Genomic DNA, 18,075 nt, shown 5'->3' with positions numbered 1-18,075 from the left:
ACAGTCAAGGGATGGAAAGGGAACCGGCAGACAGTGCAAGGATCCCCTGTGACTGTTCCCCTCAAGTGTTGGACTTGCCAAGGGTAAGCGACAGGGTACAGATCTCTGACAGAGTCTGTCCCTGTTGCTGAGAAGGAATGGAGGGAGAAGAGCAGAGTGCTGAGGACTCCATAATTAGGGAGACAGAAAGTTCTGTGGGAATGAGAGAGACTCACGGTTGGTATGTTGCCTCCTAGGTGCCAGGGTAAATGATGTCTCGGATTGTGTTTTCGGGATCCTTGGAGGAAAGCGGAGCAACCCCAAGTCATGGTCCACATTGGCACTAATAACATAGGTAGGAAAAAGGATGGGGACTTAAGGCGGAAATTCAGGGAGATAGGGTGGAAGCTTAGAGATAAAACAGAGTTGTTATCTCTGTTTTGTTACCCATGCCACGTACTAGCGAGGCAAGGAATAGGGAGAGAGAGGAGTTGAACACGTGGCTACAGGGATGCTGCAGGAGGGAGGGTTTCGAATACCTGGATAACTGGTGCTCATTCTGGGGTAGATGGGACCTCTACAAATTGGATGGTCTACACCTGAACTAGAGGGGTACCAATACCCTTGGAGGGCAAATTTGCGAAAGCTCTTTGGGAGGGTTTACACTAATTCAGCAGGGGGCTGAAACCTAGACTGTAGTTCCAGTGTCCAGGAGGTTGAGAGTAGTGAGGTCAGAAATAAGGTTTCAAGGTCACAAGAGTGCACTGGCAAGCAGGAAGGTGGTTTGAAGAGTGCTTACTTCAAGGCCAGGAGCGTTCGGAATAACATGGGTGAACCTGCAGCATGGGTTGGTACCTGGGACTTCGATGTTGCGGCCATTTCGGAGACATGAAGAGAGCAGGGATAGGAATGGTTGTTGCAGGTTCCGGGATTTAGATGTTTCAGTAAGAACAGAGAAGATGGTAAAAGGGGGGGTGTGGCATTGTTGGTCAAGGACTGTATTACGATGGCAGAAAGGACATTTGAGGACTCGTCTACTGAGGCATTATGGGGTGAGGTTAGAAACAGGAGAGGTCACCCTGTTGGGAGTTTTCTATAGGTCTCCGACAGTTACAGAGATATAGAGGAAAGGATAGCAAAGATGATTCTGGATAGGAGCAAGAGTAACAGGGTAATTGTTATGGGGGCTTTAACTTTCCAAATATTGACCGGAAATACTACAGTTTGAGTACTTTAGATGGGTTAGTATTTGTCCAATGTGTGCAGGAGGGTTTCCTGACACAGTATGTAGACAGGCCAACAAGGGGCGAGACCACATTGGATTTGGCACTGGGTAATGAATCCAGCCAGATGTTAGATTTGGAGGTGGGTGAGCACTTTGGTGATAGAGACCACAATTCAGTTGTCTTTACTTTATCGATGGAAAGGGACAGGTATATACTGCAGGGCAAGAATTATGGCTGGGGGAAAGACAATTATAATGCAAATAGGCAAGATTTAGGATGCATAGGATGGGGAAGGAAACTGCAGGGGATGGGCACAATTGAAATGTGGAGCTTATTCAAGGAACAGCTACTGTGTGTCCTTGATAAGTATGCATCTGTCAGGCAGGAAGGAAATGGTTGAGCGAGGGAGCCACGGTTTACTAAAGAAGTTGAATATCTTGTCAAGAGGAAGAAGGCTTATGTTAAGATGAGATATGAAGGCTCAGTTATGGTGCTTGAGAGTTACAAGTTAGCCAGGAAAGACTTAAAAAGAGAGCTCAGAAAAGTCAGGAGAGAACATGAGAAGTTGTTGGCAGATAGGATCAAGGAAAACCCTAAAGCTTTCTACAGGTATATCAGGAATAAAAGAATGAGTGGAGTAAGATTAGGGCCAATTAAGGACAGTAGTGGGAAATTGTGCGTGGAGTCCGAGGAGATAGGAGAAGTGCTAAATGAATATTTTTTGTCAGTATTCATGCTGGAAAAAGACAATGTGGTCGATGAGATACAGGCTACTACACTAAATGGGATTAAGGTGCATAAAGAGGAGGTGTTAGCAATTCTGGAAAGTGTGAAAGTTACTAAATTCCCTGGGCTGGATGGGATTTATCCTATGATTATCTGGGAAGCCTAGGAGGATATTGCAGAGCCTTTGGCTTTTTTCTTTATGTCACCATTGTCCACAGAAATGGTGCCAGAAGACTGGAGGATAGCAAATGTTGTTCCCTTGTTCAAGAAGGGGAGTAGACAACTCTGGAAATTATGGAGCAGTGACCCTTACATCAGTTGTGGGTAAAGTGTTGGAAACGGTTATAAGAGACAGGATTTATAATCATCTATAAAGGAATAAGTTGATTAAGGATAGTCAACATGGTTTTGTGAAGTGTAGGTCTTGCCTCACAAACCTTACTGAGTTCTTTGAGAAGGTGAACAAACTGGTGGATGAGGGATAAGGCAGTTTATGTGGTTTAGATTGATTTCATATAAAGGCATTTGATAATGTTCCCAATGGTAGGCTATTGTACAAAGTATGGAGGCATGGGATTGAGTGTGATTTAGTGGTTTGGGTCAGTCATTGGCTAGCTGAAAGAAGACAGAGAGTGGTGGTTAATGGGAAATGTTCATCCTGGAGTTCAGTTACTAATGATGTACTAGTGGTGTATCTGTTTTGGGGCCACTACTGTTTGTCATTTTTACAATTGACCTGGATGAGGGCATAGAAGGATGGGTTAGTAAATTTGCAGATGACACTAAGGTCAGTGGAGTTGTAGATCATGTCAAAGGATGTTGCAGGTTACAGAGGAACATAGATAAGTGGCAGAGCTGGGCTGAGAGGTAGCAAATGTGGTTTAAAGCGGAAAAGTGTGAGGTGATTCATTTTGAAAGGAGTAACAGGAATAAAACGTATTGGGCTAATGGTAAGATTTTGACAGCATGGATGATCAGGGAGATCCACATACATTGATCCCTGAAAGTTGCCACCCAGGTTGATAAGGTTGTTAGCCATATAGCTTTTATTGGTCGAGGGATTGAGTTTTGTAGCCATGAGGTCATGTTGCAGCTGCAGCCGCACTTGGTGTATTGTGTACAGTTCCTGTTGCCGCATTAAAGGAAGCATGAGGAAGCTTTGGAAAAGGGTTCATTTACTCGGATGTTACCTAGTGTGGAGGGAAAGTCTTATGAGGAAAGGCTGAAGAACTTGAGGCTGTTTTCGTTAGAGAGAAGGTTGAGAGTTGACTTGAGGCATATAAGATAATCAGAGGGTTAGACAGGGGAGACAGTGAGAGCCTTTCTCCTCTGATGGTGATGGCTAGCATGAGGGGATATAACTTTAAATTGAGGGGTGATAGATATGGGACAGATATCAGAGGTAGTTTCATTATTCAGAGAGTAGTAGGGGCATGGAATGCCCTGTCTGCAACAGTAGTAATTTGCCAACTTTAAGGGCATATGATTGAAAATGGAATTGTATAGGTAAGATGGGCTTCCGACTGATTCCACGGGTTGGCGCAACATCAAGGGCCAAAGGGCCTTGTGCTGCGCTGTAATGTTCTAAGTTGTATTATTGAACTTCCCAACAATTTTATGGTTCCTTCGCACAATATCACTTTTTATTTATTCATTTGTGGGACTTGGATGTCGAGATGGAAGTGGTTGTGGGTTTGGAAGGTGCTGTCTAAGCATCGTTGGTGAATTTCTGCACTGCATCTTGCAGATAGTGCACACTGCTGCTCCTGCACGCTGTTATAGAGTCATAGTCATAGAAATGAACAGCATGGAAACAGATCCTTCGGTCCAACTTGTCCATGCTGACCAGATATCCAACCCAATCTAGTCCCACCTGCCAGCACCTGGCCCATATCCCTGCAAACCCTTCTATTCACATACCATCCTGATGCCTTTTAAATGCTGCAACTGTACTAGCCTCCACCAATTCCTCTGGCAGCTCATTCCATACACGTACCACCCTCTGCGTGAAGACATTGCCTCTTAACTCTCTTTTATATCTTTCCCCTCTCACCCTAAACCTATGCCCTCCAGTTCTGGACTCCCCCACCCCAGGGAAAAGACTTTGTCTATTTACCCTATCCATGCCCCTCATGATTTTATAAACCTCTATACGGCCTCCATTGCTCCGGGGAAAACAGCCCCAGCCTATTCAACCTCTCCTTATAGATCAAATCCTCCAACCCTGGCAACATCCTTGTAAATCTTCTCTGAACCCTTTCAAGTTTCACGACATCTTTCCGATAGGAAGGAGACCAGAATTACACGCAATATTCCAACAGTGGCCTAACCAATGTCCTGTACAGCCGCAACATGACCTCCCAACTCCTGTACTCAATACTCTGACCGATAAAGGAAAGCATATCAAATGCCTTCTTCACTATCCTATCTACCTGCGACTCCACTTTCAAAGAGCTATGAACCTGCACTCCAAGGTCTCTTTGTTCAGCAACACTCCCGAGGACCTTACCATTAAATGTATAAGTCCTGCTAAGATTTGCTTTCTCAAAATGCAGCACCTCTCATTTATCTAAACTAAACTCCATCTTCCACTTCTCAGCCCATTGGCCCATCTGATCAAGATCCTGTTGTAATCTGAGGTAACCTTCTTTGCTGTCCACTACACCTCCAATTTTGGTGTCATCTGCAAACTTACTAACTGTACCTCTTATGCTCGCATTCAAATCATTTATATAAATGATAAAAAGTAGTGGACCCAGCACCGATCCTTGTGGCACTCTGCTGGTCACAGGCCTCCAGTCTGAAAAACAACCCTCCACCACCACCCTCTGTCTTCTACCTTTGAGCCACTTCTGTATCCAAATGGCAAGTTCTCCCTGTATTCCATGAGATTTAACCTTGCTCACCAGTCTTCCATGGGGAACCTTGTCGAATGCCTTACTGAAGTCCATATAGATCACATCTACTGCTCTGCCCTCATCAATTCTCTTTGTTACTTCTTCAAAAAGCTCAATCAAGTTCGTGAGACATGATTTCCCACTCATAAAACCATGTTGACTATTCCTAATCAGTCCTTGCCTTTCCAAATAAATGTACATCCTGTGCTTCAGGATTTTCTCCAACAACTTGCCCACCACCGAGGTCAGGCTCACCGGTCTATAGTTCCCTGCCTTGTCATTACCACCTTTCTTAAACAGTGGCACCATGTTAGCCAAACTCCAGTCTTCCGGCATCTCACCCATGACTATCGATGATACAAATATCTCAGTAAGAGGCCCAGCAATCACTTCTCTAGCTTCCCACAGCGTTCTAGGGTACATCTGATCAGTTCCTGGGAATTTATCCACTCTTATGCGTTTCAAGCATTCAGCACTTTCTAATCTGTAATATGGACATTTTTCAAGGTGTCACCATCTATTTCCCTACATTCTATGTCTTCCATGTCCTTTTCCACAGTAAATACTGATGCAAAATACTCATTTAGTATCTGCCCCATCTCCTGCGGCTCCACACAAAGGCCAAGCCAGGAGGGGACATGAGAAGTTGTTGGTGGATAGGATCAATGAAAATCCTAAGGTCTTCTCTCGGTATATCAGGAATAAAAGAATGATTAGAGTAAGATTAGGGCCAATCAAAGATAGCAGTGGAAAGTTGTGTATGGAATCTGAGCTCACAGGGGAAATGCTTGATGAATACCTTTTGTCAGTATTCACTTTCGAAAAGGGCAATATTAGTGAAAATATGGAGATACAGGCTACTAGATTAGATGGGATTGTGGTTGACAATGAAGAGTTTTTAGCAATTTTGGAAGATCTGAAAATAGATAAGAACTCTTCATCGGATGGATCTCAACAGGATTAGTGCCATAAGACTAGAGGATAGCAAATGTTGTTCCCATGTTTAATAAGGGGAGTTGAAGCAACCCTGCTAATTTTAGGTCAGTGGGCCTTACTTTGGTTGTGGGTATGGTGTTGGAAAAGGTTATAAGAGATAGGATTTATAATAATCTGGAAAGTAATAATTTGATTAGGGATAGTCAACACAGTTTTGTGAAGAGTAAGTCGTGCCTAACTAACCTTAGTGAGTTCTTCGAGAAGGTGACAAAACAGGTGGATGAAGGTAAAGTGGTTGATGTGATGTATATGGACTTCTGTAAGGCATTTGATAAGGTTCCACACAGTAGGCTATTGCACAAAATAGGGAGTTTCAGGATTGAAGGAGATTTAGTGAATTGGATCAGAAATTGGTCAGCTGAAAGAAGACAGAAGGTGGCGTTTGATGGGAAATGTTCATCCTGGAGCTCAGTTACCAGCGATGTGCCGCAAGGATCTGTTTTGGGACCACAGCTGTTTGACATTTTTATAAATGATCTGGAGGTGGGCGTAGAAGGATTAATTAGTAAATTTGCGGGTGACACTGAGCTAGGCAGAGTTGTGGATAGTGCCAAAGCATGTTGTGGGTTACAGAGGGACATAGACAAGATGCAGAGCCGGGCGGAAAAGTGGCAAATGGAGTTGAATGCGGAAAAGTGTGAGGTAGTTCACTTCGGAAGAAATAACAGGAATGCAGCGTACTGGGCTAATGGTAAAATGCTTGGCAGTGTCGATGAACAGAGAGCCCTCGATGTCCAGGTGCAGAAATCCCTGAAAGTTGCCACAATAGTGGACAATAATGAAACGGTGTGGGTTTGATGGGGATCAAATTAATTTCACAGGACAGTGCAACATAGAGGGATGAAGAGCCTGTACTGTGTTGCAACATTCTATGATCTATGATGTTGATACTGGGGGAGTTGGAGATGGTAGTACCATTGAATGTTAAGGGGCAGTAGTGTCTCTTCTTGGTGATAGTCATTGTCTGGCCTTTGTTTGGCGCAAATGCTATTTTCCACCTGTTGGCCCAGGCCTGGATATTGTCCAAACCTTTTTGCATTTGAGCACAGACTGCTTCAGTATGTGACGAGTCACGAACGGTGAAGAACACTGTGCAATCATTGGTGAACATCCCCACTTCTGACCTTTTGACAGAGAGAAGGTCATTGATGAAGCAGCTGAAGATTGTTGGGCCTGGGACACTACCCTGAGGAACTCCTGCAGAGATGACCTGGAGCTGAGATGCTGACCCTCCACAACCACAACCATCAACTTTTACATATCCCTTCATTTTATTTTCTGGTAACAATCAAGCCCACCACTAACCTTCAATACCACCTTATCCTTTATCCTTGATTTTATAATTTTCTACTGACACTCCCCCCACACCTACCCATCCTCCAAAACTATATTTTTAATTTAACGTCCTATCTACAGCCCTAGTGAAGCAATTCATGAGGACTCTGGTCCCAGCATCATACTAGTGACCCATCTGAACCCATCCTTCCCCAGTAATAGTGCCAATTTTCCACAAATTCAAACACATTTCTCTTACACCAATCTTTGAGCCACACGTCTACTTCTTTAATCTTGTTGACCCTATGCCAATTAGCTCGTGGCTCAAATAGTCATCCAGAGTTTATTACCTTTATGGTTCTGTTTTTTTTTAATATAACCTCTAACTGCTCATATACCCCCAGCAGAGGATCTTTCCACTTTATATCCATGTCACTGGTACCCATTTGGACCACAACAACTGGATCTTTCCCTTCACACTCCAAGTTCCTCTGCAACCCAGATGAACTACCCTGAACCCGTGCACCAGCAGGTTACACAGCCTTTGGGACTCTTGATCCTGGTCACAATGCTATTCCTTGACTATACTATCTCTGATTACAACTACATTTCTCTTTTCTCTCCTACTTTTGAATGTTTCCCTGTGTCATGGTACTTTGATCAGTTAGCTCATTCTTCCTGGAGTCCCTGCTCCTGCCATTCAGGGAGCAAGAATCTTAAACATTTTCCCCTAATGCTTGACTCACTTATGAAGAACCTCTCCATCTCAGCTTTGAATATACTTAATTACGCAGCCTCAACAGCCCTCTGCAACAAAGAATTGCACAGATATAAATCCTACTAGAGAAAAAAATTCTTCCTCAGTTCTATCTTAAATTTATGACCTCCCATTCTGAGATTATGCTCTGTGAACCTAGACTCTCCCACAAGGAGAAGCAATCTTTCTGCACCTACACTGTTAAGTCCACTAAAAATCTTGTACATTTCAATAAGATGACCACTCATTCTTCTATATTCCAACAAGCACATAAATTAGACAGTGTGTATAACACAGGGCACTTGTGAAGTGGATGTTTCTTGTGTAAGAACCTAGAACTAGGGGTCACTGTTAAAAAATTCAGGATTGCCCATTTAAAACAGACATTAGGTGATTTTCTTTCTAGGAGGGTCGTGAGTCTTTGGCACTCTCTTCTGAAAAAATGATGGAAGCATTGTCCTTGAATATTGTTAAGGCACAGGTGGATAGATTCTTGTTAAGCAAGGTGTTGAAAGGTTATTGGGATAGGTGGGAATACAGATTTGAGGTTACAAATAGATCACTCTTGTGGGAGGCAATAGTCTAGTGTTATTGTAAATAGACTATTAATTCAGACAGGAGAAAGTGAGGACTGCAGATGCTGGAGATCAGAGCTGAAAATGTGGTGCTGGAAAAGCGCAGCAGGTCAGGCAGCATTCAAGGAACAGGAGAATCGACGATTCGGGCATAAGCCCTTCTTCAGGAATGTTCCAGAATCTTCCATCGGCCTCCGAAATCAGTCCGGCGCCATTAACCACGCGGCCGCTACAGCGCCCGCGGCAACAACCGCCGCCACGGACCATGACGTCACTCCCGCCCCCACCGACCTTGCAGCCTCCGCGATCGCTGCCCAGACAACCGCCTCCGCGATCGCCAGGAAGATCATCGATGACAGATTCGCGGCCTCCGCGGCTATCGGGAATAACACTGTTTCTGTCGTCGCCACAGCCACTTTCGCCCCCAGTGACATCACTAACCTGCACGACCACAACGTCGCATGTGTCCCCGCCCCCAACCCCGCACCCACACCCAGCTCCAGCCCCACAACAGGTCCTAGCTCCCAGCCCTGCCGTGTTTTCACCATCCCTCCAGAACTACCCCTCTCTGAGGCATTTCTGAAGAAGGGCTTATGCCCGAAACGTCGATTCTCCTGTTCCTTGGATGCTGCCTGACCTGCTGCGCTTTTCCAGCACCACATTTTCAGCTATTAATTCAGACACCCTGGTATGCTTTGGGGACTGAGGTTTAAATTATGCCATAGTAGATGGTAAAATTTGAAATCAGTAAATATCTAGATGATAATGGGAACCATTATCTGTTTTTCAGCGGCAGCAGCAGCTTGAAGGGCGGGAGCTTGGACCAGAGGCCTGCCGAGAGCGGTGCATCACTGATTTGAGCTTTTAAATTTGAAGTTAGAGAGCAGAGGTTTCTGGGAAAGGAGGGACTTCTTATTTTATTTCCGTCCAGCTGTATAAGTCAGTTTTCTCAACCCGAGACCCTACCTTTGTAGAGCCTCCCACCCAACCACCTCCTGTAACCTTAAAGACTAGGTACATATCCAGTAAGCGTCTCTTCGTTTTTACTTTGTTATAAAGGGACTAGCAGGGATGGCAGTGCAGGGAGAGCAATGTTTCTCCTGCATGATGTTTGAGGTGAGGATGCCATTAGTATTCCATCCAAGTACATCTGCAGGAAATGCACACAACTCTCGCTCCTCCAAGACCGTGTTAGGGAACTGGACTGGGAGCTGGATGAACTTCGGATCATTCGGGAGGCAGAGGCTATGATAGATAAGAGTTACAGGGAAGTAGTTACTCCTAGGCACGAAGAAAGCTGGGTCACTGTTTGAAGGGGGAATAAACAGTCGGTGGAGGGATCCCCTGTGGTCGTTCCCCTGCAAAACATGTATACCGTTTTGGATACTGTTGAAGGGGTATGTAGTGGGGCCCAGGTCTCTGGCAAGAGCCTGTCCCTGGTGCACAGAAGGGAAGGAGGGAAAGGAGGAGAGTGTTAGTCATTGGGGACACAATAGTTAGAGGCTCAGATTGAAGGTTTGTAAGGAACGAACGAGACTCGCGGTTGTTGTGTTGCCTCCCGCGTGCCTGGGTCCATGATGTCTCGGATCCTATCTTTGGGGTCCTGAAGGGAGAGGGTGACCAGCCCTCAAGTCGTTGTCCATGTAGGTACCAACGACATAAGTAGAAAGAGGGATAAGGATGTAAGGTAGGATTTCAAGGAGCTAGGGTGGAAGCTGAGAGCTAGAACAAACAGAGTTGTTATCTCTGGCTTGTTACCCGTGCCATGTGATAGCGAGGCAAGGAATAGGGAGAGATATCAGCTGAACACGTGGCTGCAAGGATGGCGCAGGAGGGAGGGTTTCATGTTCTTGGATAATTGGGGCTCATTCTGGGGAAGGTGGGACTTGTACAAACAGGACGGTCTTCACTTGAACCAGAGGAGTACTAATATCCTGGGTGGGAAATTTGCTGGTGCTATTCGGGTGGGTTTAAACTAGCTCAGCAGGGGGATGGAAACCGGAGGTGAAGTTGCAGTGCACAGGAGGATGAGAGTAGGAAGGACAGGGACAGGATTTCAGGTTCACAGGAATGTGCTGGCAGACAGCAAACTGGTTTGAAGTGTGTCTACTTCAACGCCAGAAGTATCTGAAATAAGGTGGTTAGCTTGCAGCATGAATAGGTACCTGGGACTTCGATGTTGTGGCCATTTCGGAGACATGGATAGGGCGGGTGAGGAATGGATGTTGCAGGTTCCAGGGTTTAGATCTTTCATTAAGAACAGGCAAGGCGGTAAAAGAGGGGGAGGCATGGCCTTGTTAATCAAGGTTGGTATAACGGTGGCTGAAAGAACTTCTGATGAGGACTCATCTACTGAGGTAGTGTGGGCTGAGGTTAGAAACAGGAGGAGAGGTCACACTGCTTGGAGTTTTTGATAGGCCTCCGCAGAGTTCCAGGGAGGTGGAAGAGAGGATTAGCAAAATGATTCTGGGTAGGAGTGAAAGGAACAGGGTGGTCATTATAGGGGACTTTAACTTGCCCAACATTGAGTGGAAATGCAATACCTCTAGTACGTTGGATGGATCAGTTTTTGTCCATTGTGTATAGGAGGGTTTCCTGACACAGTATGTTGAAGGGCCGACAAGAGGGGATGCCACATTGGATCTGGTGCTTGGTAATGAATCAGGCCAGTTGTTTGATTTAGTTGTAGGTGAGCACTTTGGAGAGAGTGACCATAATTCAGTTACATTTAGTTTAGCGATGGAAAGGGATAGGTACATGCCACAGGTCAAGAGTTATCGATGGGGCAAGGGCAAATATAATGCGGTTAAGCAAGAATTAGGATGCATAGAATGGGGTCGCAAAATGCAGGGGATGCAGACAATGGAAATATGGAGCTGGTTTAAGGAACAGATATTGCGTGTCCTTGCTAGGTATGCTTCTGTCAGGCAGGAAGGAAGTGATAAGGTAAGGGAACCGTGGTTTACAACAGAAATTGCACCTCTTGTTACAAAGAAGGAGGCTCATGTGTTGGTGAGGCTAGATGATTCAGATGAGGCGATGGAGAGTGACAGATCAGCTGGGAAGGATTTAAAGAGAGAGTTAAGAAGAGCAAAGAGAGGACATGAGCAGTCTTTAGCAAACAGAATAAAGGAGAACCCTAAAGCTTCCTATAGGTATGTGAAGAATAAAAGTATGACTAGGGTAGGAATAGGGCCAGTCAAAGACAGAAGTGGGAAGTTGAGTGTGGACCCTGTGGAGATTGGAGAGGTGCTAAACAAACATTTCTCGTCAGTTTTCACTCAAGAAAAGAAGAATATTGTAGAGGAGAAGAATGAGGTACGAGATTTTAGACTAGAAAGGATCGAGGTTAGTTACGAACAGGTGTTATCAATTCTGGAAGGAATGAAAGTAGACAAGTCCCCTGGGCCAGATGGGATTTATCTGAGGATTCTCTAGGAAGCTAGGGAGGAGATAGCAGAGCCTTTGGCTTTGATATTTGAGTTGTCATTGTCTACAGGTTTGGTACCTGAGGACTGGAGGATTGCAAATGTTGTGCCCTTGTTCAAGAAGGGCAGCAAAGATGACCCAGGTAATTATAGACCAGTGAGCCTTATTTCTGTTGTAGGAAAGGTTTTGTAAAGGATTATAAGAGGTAAGATTTATAATCATCTAGCAATTTGATTTCAGATAGTCAACATGGTTTTATCAAGGGCAGGTCATGTCTCACAAACTTCATTGAGATTTTTGAGAAGGTGACCAAGCATGTAGATGAGGGTAGGGCAGTTGACGTGGTGTACATGGACTTCAGTAAAGCCTTTGATAAGGTTCCATATGGTAGGCTGTTGGAGAAAATGCAGAGGCATGGAATTGAGGGTGATTTAGCAGTTTGGATTAGAAACTGACTTTCTGAAAAAAGGTAGCAAGTGGTGGTTGATGGAAAATATTCAGCCTGGAGTCTGGTTACTAGTGGTGTGCCACAAGGATCTGTTTTGGGACCACTGCTGTTTGTCATATTTATAAATAACTTAGACGCAGGCATCGGTGGATGGATTAGTAAATTTGCAGATTTAAAGTCAGTGGGGTAGTGGACAGTTTGGAAGAATGTTACAGGTTGCAGGGGTACTTGGATAAACTGCAGAATTGGGCTGAGAGGTGGCAAGTGGAGATCAATGCAGCTAAATGTGAGGTGATGCACTTTGGGAAGAATAACAGGATGGCAGAGTATTTGGCCAATGGAAAGATTCTTGGTAGTGTGGATGTGCAGCGGGATCTTGGAGTCCATGTGCATAGATCCCTGAAAGTTGCCACCCAGGTGGATGGTGCTGTTAGGAAGGCATACGATGTGTTAGATTTCATTGGTAGAGAGATTGAGTTCCGGAGCCGCAATATCATGCTGCAAATATACAAAATGTCGGTGCGACCACACTTGGAATATTGTGTACAGTTCTGGTCCCCATATTTTGGGAAGGATGTGGAAGCATTGGAAATGGTGCAGAGGAGATTTACCAGGATGTTGCCTGATTTGGAGGGAAGGTCTTATGAGGAAAGGCTGAGAGACTTGAACCTGTTCTCGTTGGCAAGGAGAAGGCTAAGAGGGAATTTGATAGAGACATACAAGATGATCAGAGGATTAGATAGGGTAGACAGTGAAAGTCTTTTTCCGAGGATGATGACATCAGCGTGTATGAGGGGGCATAACTACAAATTGAGGGGTGATAGATTTAAGACAGATGTCAGAGGCAGGTCCTTTATGCAGAGAGTGGTAAGGATGTGGAATGCACTACCTGCTAATGTAATCAACTCAGCCACATCAGGGAGATTTAAACAATCCTAAGATAAGCACATGGAAGATTTTGGGATAGTGTAGGGCAGGGGTGGGGAACCTGCAACCTTAACGCCGCATGCGGCCTTCTAGGCCATTGTGTGTGGCCTTTTAAATTAATCCAAATTTTGCAGAACAAATCTTTTATTTTTTATTAATATGTTTTCTTTTCGTCCTTTATTATTTTTATTTTAATCTTAAAATGAATGTATTTAAAATACCAGAGAGTAAAAGAAAATTCAACGAAATAATCATCACAGACTGATCGCCACAATTAAAAAGTTGGTAAGTCATAATTGCTATTTCGACACCTGCTATGCTCATGATTTCGTTATAATGCAACTCTAGTTAGATTTTTACAAAATAATGTAAATTTTGAAGAATATATAATTGAAGTTTCTTGGATGCAGCCTTATTAGATTACAACTAACATATTGTGGCCTTCCAACATGAAAAGGTTCCCCACTCTGGTGTAGGGGGATGAGCTGAGAATAGTTCACAGGTCGGCGCAACTTCGAGGGCTGAAGGGCCTGTAATGTTCTATGAATCCATTGTTGATTGTTGGAAAAGCCCATCTGGTTCATTACTATCCTTTAGGGAAGGAAACTGCCATCCTTATCTGATCTGGCCGATATGTTACTCCAGACACACAAAAATGCAATTGATACTTAATTACCCTCTGTGCAATTAGGATGGATAATAAATGTTGGCCTGGCCAGTTGTACTCACATCCCCTGAATGAATAAAACAAAAGACATGAGCTAGCTGAATGGCAGAGCAGCCTCAAGGGGCACAATCGTCCACTCCTGATTCATATGTTTGTACATGAATTGCAGTGCTGGTATGTTGCTAGGTTTGCTGATTTTCCTGATGATTGGCTGATTAAGTCATACACCATGTCACTGCTGCTGTTCAGCAGAGAGGTACTGACCATGTCCGACCAAGGCCACGCTCACAAAATTCTAAACAAAGACTTTATCTAGTTTGGCAAAATGTATCTTTTCTCATCAGTACTTAAGTTCTGTAATATCATAGCTTAGGGTCACATGACTCTAGGTGACAACTTGAATAGAAGAGAAACAAATTAATTCTGAATGTAAATACTTAATGTAAAATATTGGAATACCTGAATTTTACCTATAGAACATAGAATAATACAACGCAGAACAGGCCATTTGGCCCTCGATGTTGCGCCAACCTGTGAACTAATCTAAGCCCAGCCTCCGACACGATCCCATCATCATCCATGTGCTTATCTAAGGATTGTTTAAATCTCCCTAATATGGCTGAGCTAACTACACTGGCAGGTAGGGCATTTCACACCCTTACCACTCTCTGAGTAAAGGACCTGCCTCTGACATCTGTCTCAAATCTATCACCCCTCAATTTGTAGTTATGCCCCCTTGTACAAGCTGACATCATCATCCTAGGAAAAAGATTCTTACTGTCTATCCTATCTAATCCTCTGATCATCTTGTATGTCTCTATCAAATCCCCTCTTAGCCTTCTTCTTTCCAATGAGAACAGATCCAAGACTCTCAGCCTTTCCTCATAAGACCTTCCCTCCAGACCAGGCGACATCCTGGTAAATCTCCTCTGCACCTTTTCCAATGCTTTCACATCCTTCCTGTAATGGGGTGACCAGAACTGTACACAATATTCCAAATGAGATTGCACTAGCATTTTGTACATTTGCAGCATGACATTACGGCTCCAGAACTCAATCCCTCTACCAATGAAACCTAACTCACCGTATGCCTTCTTAACAGCACTATCAACCTGGGCAGCAATTTTTCAGGGATCTATGTACATGGACACCAAGATCTCTCTGCACATCCACACTACCAAGAGTCTTTCCATTGACTCAATATTCCGATTTTCTGTTATTCTTCCTAAAGCGAACCACCTCACATTTATCTGCATTGAACCCAATTTGCCATCTCTCAGCCCAATTATCCAAGTTCCCCTGCAACCTGCAATATTCTTCCACACTGTCCACTACTCCACCGACTTTAGTGTCATCTGCAAGCTTACTAAACCATCCACTTATGCTTGCATCTAAGTCATTTATGAAAATGACAAACAGCAGTGGTCCCAAATCAGATCCTTGTGGCATACCACTAGTAACCAGACTCCAGGCTGAATATTTTCCATCAACCACCACTCACTGCCTTCTTGCAGAAAGCCAGTTTCTAATTCAAACTGCTAAATCTCCCTCAATCTCATGCCTCTGCATTTTTTCCATCAGTCCACCATGTGGAACCTTATCAAAGGCTTTATTGAAGTCCATGTACACCACGTCAACTGCCCTACCCTCATCTACATGCCTGGTCACCTTCTCAAAAAACTCAATGAGGTTTGTGAGACACGACCTGCCCTTGACGAAATCAGGTTGACTATCTTCAATCAAATTGTTGATTGCTAGCTGTTTATAAATCCTATCTTTTATAATCCCTTCCAAAACTTTTCTGACAACAGATTTAAGACTCACTGGTCTATAATTACCTGGGTCATCTGTATTGCCCTTCTTGAACAAGGGCACAAGATTTGCAATCTCCCAGTCCTCTGGTATTAAACCTATAGACAATGAAGACTCAAAGATCAAGGCCAAAGGCTCCAACACCCCCTCCCTAGCTTCCCAGAGAATCCTTGGATAAATCCCATCTGGCCCAGGGGACTTGTCTACTTTCACTCCTTTTAGAATTGATACCACCTGTTCGTAACTAACCTCAATCTTTTCTAGTCTAATATCTTGTATCTCATTGTTCTCATCTGCAATATTCTCCTTTTCCTGAGCGTAAAGAAATAAGAAATATTTGTTTCACACCTTTCCGATTTCTATAGGGTCCACACACAACTTCCCAATTCTGTCTTTGACTGGCCCTATTCCTACTCAAGTTATCCTTTTATTCCTAACATACCTACAGAAAGCTTTAGGGTTCTCCTTTATTCTACCTGCTAGACTGTTCATGTCCTCTCTTTTCTCTTCTTAACTCTCTTTAAATCCTTCCTAGCTATTCTGTAAATCTCCATCGCTTCATTTGAACCATCTCATCTCATTGTCACATAAGCCTCCTTCTTCCCCTTAACAAGAGATGCAATTTCTGTAGTAAACCACGGTTCCCATACCTTATCACTTCCTCCCTGCCTGACAGGGACATACCTATCAAGGACATGCAATGTCTGTCCCTTAAAACAACTCCACATTTTGATTGTCCCCATCCCCTGCATTTTGCTACCCCATTCTATGCATCCTAAGTCTTGCCTCATCACATTATAATTGAAAACTCTTGCCCTGTGGCATGTACCTATCCCTTTCCATCACTACGAGGTAACAATTCAAATTCCAGACTCCTATTCAATCTCCACTGAGTCGGTGAACCTCCTAGTTGTTGTTAGAAAAGGAAGAAAATGGATAAAGGAGAGAAAAGAGCAGGAGGCTTTTCTAAATCAAAGGAAGAAAATTCTATTATTTTCATATGCTATTTAATTTCATGAGTTGAAGTTACCATGAGTCCTTACCTCTCACATCATATTGTTTCTGAATAGTACCCTGTAGTTCTGCTATCATTCCATGCAGCAAACTGCATTCTGAAAAACATAAATATCCAAGGCAGTACTGGTTGAAGGATTTCCAATACCACACAAATTACTGCTGAAAAGAAAAAAACAGACTACTGTTGGCACAAGTGCAGTGTTGTTTAGGAGCTGAATATTTTGAGTAGGATCAAAGATTATATGCATGCATAGATTTAAAGTCCTTGAGCAGAAAAACATAATCCAAAGTCGGTACTTGTGAATTCACATAATTTAGGAAAAAGAGCATATCTTAGAATTTATAATAGTGCAGAAAACTAAAGAGATACAGTCTTTAGACTTCTCCTTCTGAGTGGTAGTGATCATGGGTTTGAAAGTTGCTGTGGAAGGTGTCTTAATTAATCAACGCAGTGCATTGTGTAGATGCTATACACTCCTTCCACAGCCTATTTGTGGTGGACTGAGTGAGTGTTTGAATGTGGTGCCAATCAAACAGGTTAATATTTCCTGGATGGTACTAGTTTCTTGAATGTCATTAGAGTTCATCCAGCCAAGTGGACGGTATTCCAAGCCTCCTTTTACCTAGCTCTAGCACACAAGCTAATTTCCATCAAATCAATTTTGAGACCCACTACATTGAACTTAATGTCCACTGTTTGTCCTAACCCCTGAACCCCATCATTACACTTAATGATGTCAATCTTGCTCTTCTATGCTCCCCCTGTGGAGGCCATGGTGGAGGACACTGCCAATATACCTCTTCCATGTCCTTCAATTCTGTTCCATGTAGCCCCTCCATACACTTGAATTTCTCCCACTTCACTGTTCTTGTTCCCATAAGCATAAATTACTCTGATTTCCAACCCCAGTTTCGACTCCCCCACCCCTTTTGGCAGTCATCTCCCCGATTCCTACACAGGCCCTCCTTGCATCATTCAAAGCAAGCATTGGATTTCACCCCAGGATTTTACTGATTTCAGCAATCAGCCCTAAGCCATGGCTGACCTGATCTCTGATCATGATCTTTGTGGATTCCCAAATGACATTAACCAGTTCCCCTAACATTTGATGCTGGTCCTATTGAATGGAATGTTGCCTAACCCCAGATTGCATTTGGACAGACTCCCTGAACTTGAGCATCTCAAGCTATAAGCTTGGGTTAAAAGGAGAGACTGGATAGGCTGGAACTTTTCTAACTGGACCATAGGAGGTTGAGGGGTGACCTTATAGAGGTTTATAAAATCATGAGGGGTAGAATAGTCTTTTTTCTCAGATGGGGGGAATTCACAACTAGGGGGTATAT

The 18,075-nt window shown here is 43.8% G+C and overlaps 1 long non-coding RNA gene across 1 annotated transcript in view; it reads right to left on the bottom strand.

Annotated features, from left to right (window-relative positions):
• The window catches only part of LOC148152042 (uncharacterized), a 54,709-nt gene extending 37,881 nt beyond the window's left edge, over positions 1 to 16,828 (bottom strand). Inside the window, exon 1 of the long non-coding RNA XR_015759236.1 lies at positions 16,758 to 16,828. This is a non-coding gene — a long non-coding RNA (uncharacterized LOC148152042). The remainder of the gene's footprint in view (positions 1 to 16,757) is intronic.
• Positions 16,829 to 18,075: the final 1,247 nt, after the last annotated feature.

The sequence above is a fragment of the Chiloscyllium plagiosum genome, unplaced genomic scaffold (assembly GCF_037043375.1).
Source record: "Chiloscyllium plagiosum isolate Xiang-an unplaced genomic scaffold, Cpla_swu_hap1 HiC_scaffold_2, whole genome shotgun sequence".
Classification (NCBI taxonomy): domain Eukaryota; kingdom Metazoa; phylum Chordata; class Chondrichthyes; order Orectolobiformes; family Hemiscylliidae; genus Chiloscyllium; species Chiloscyllium plagiosum.
Note: the sequence above shows the minus strand (reverse complement) of the source record. Positions and strands in the feature narration are given on the sequence as shown.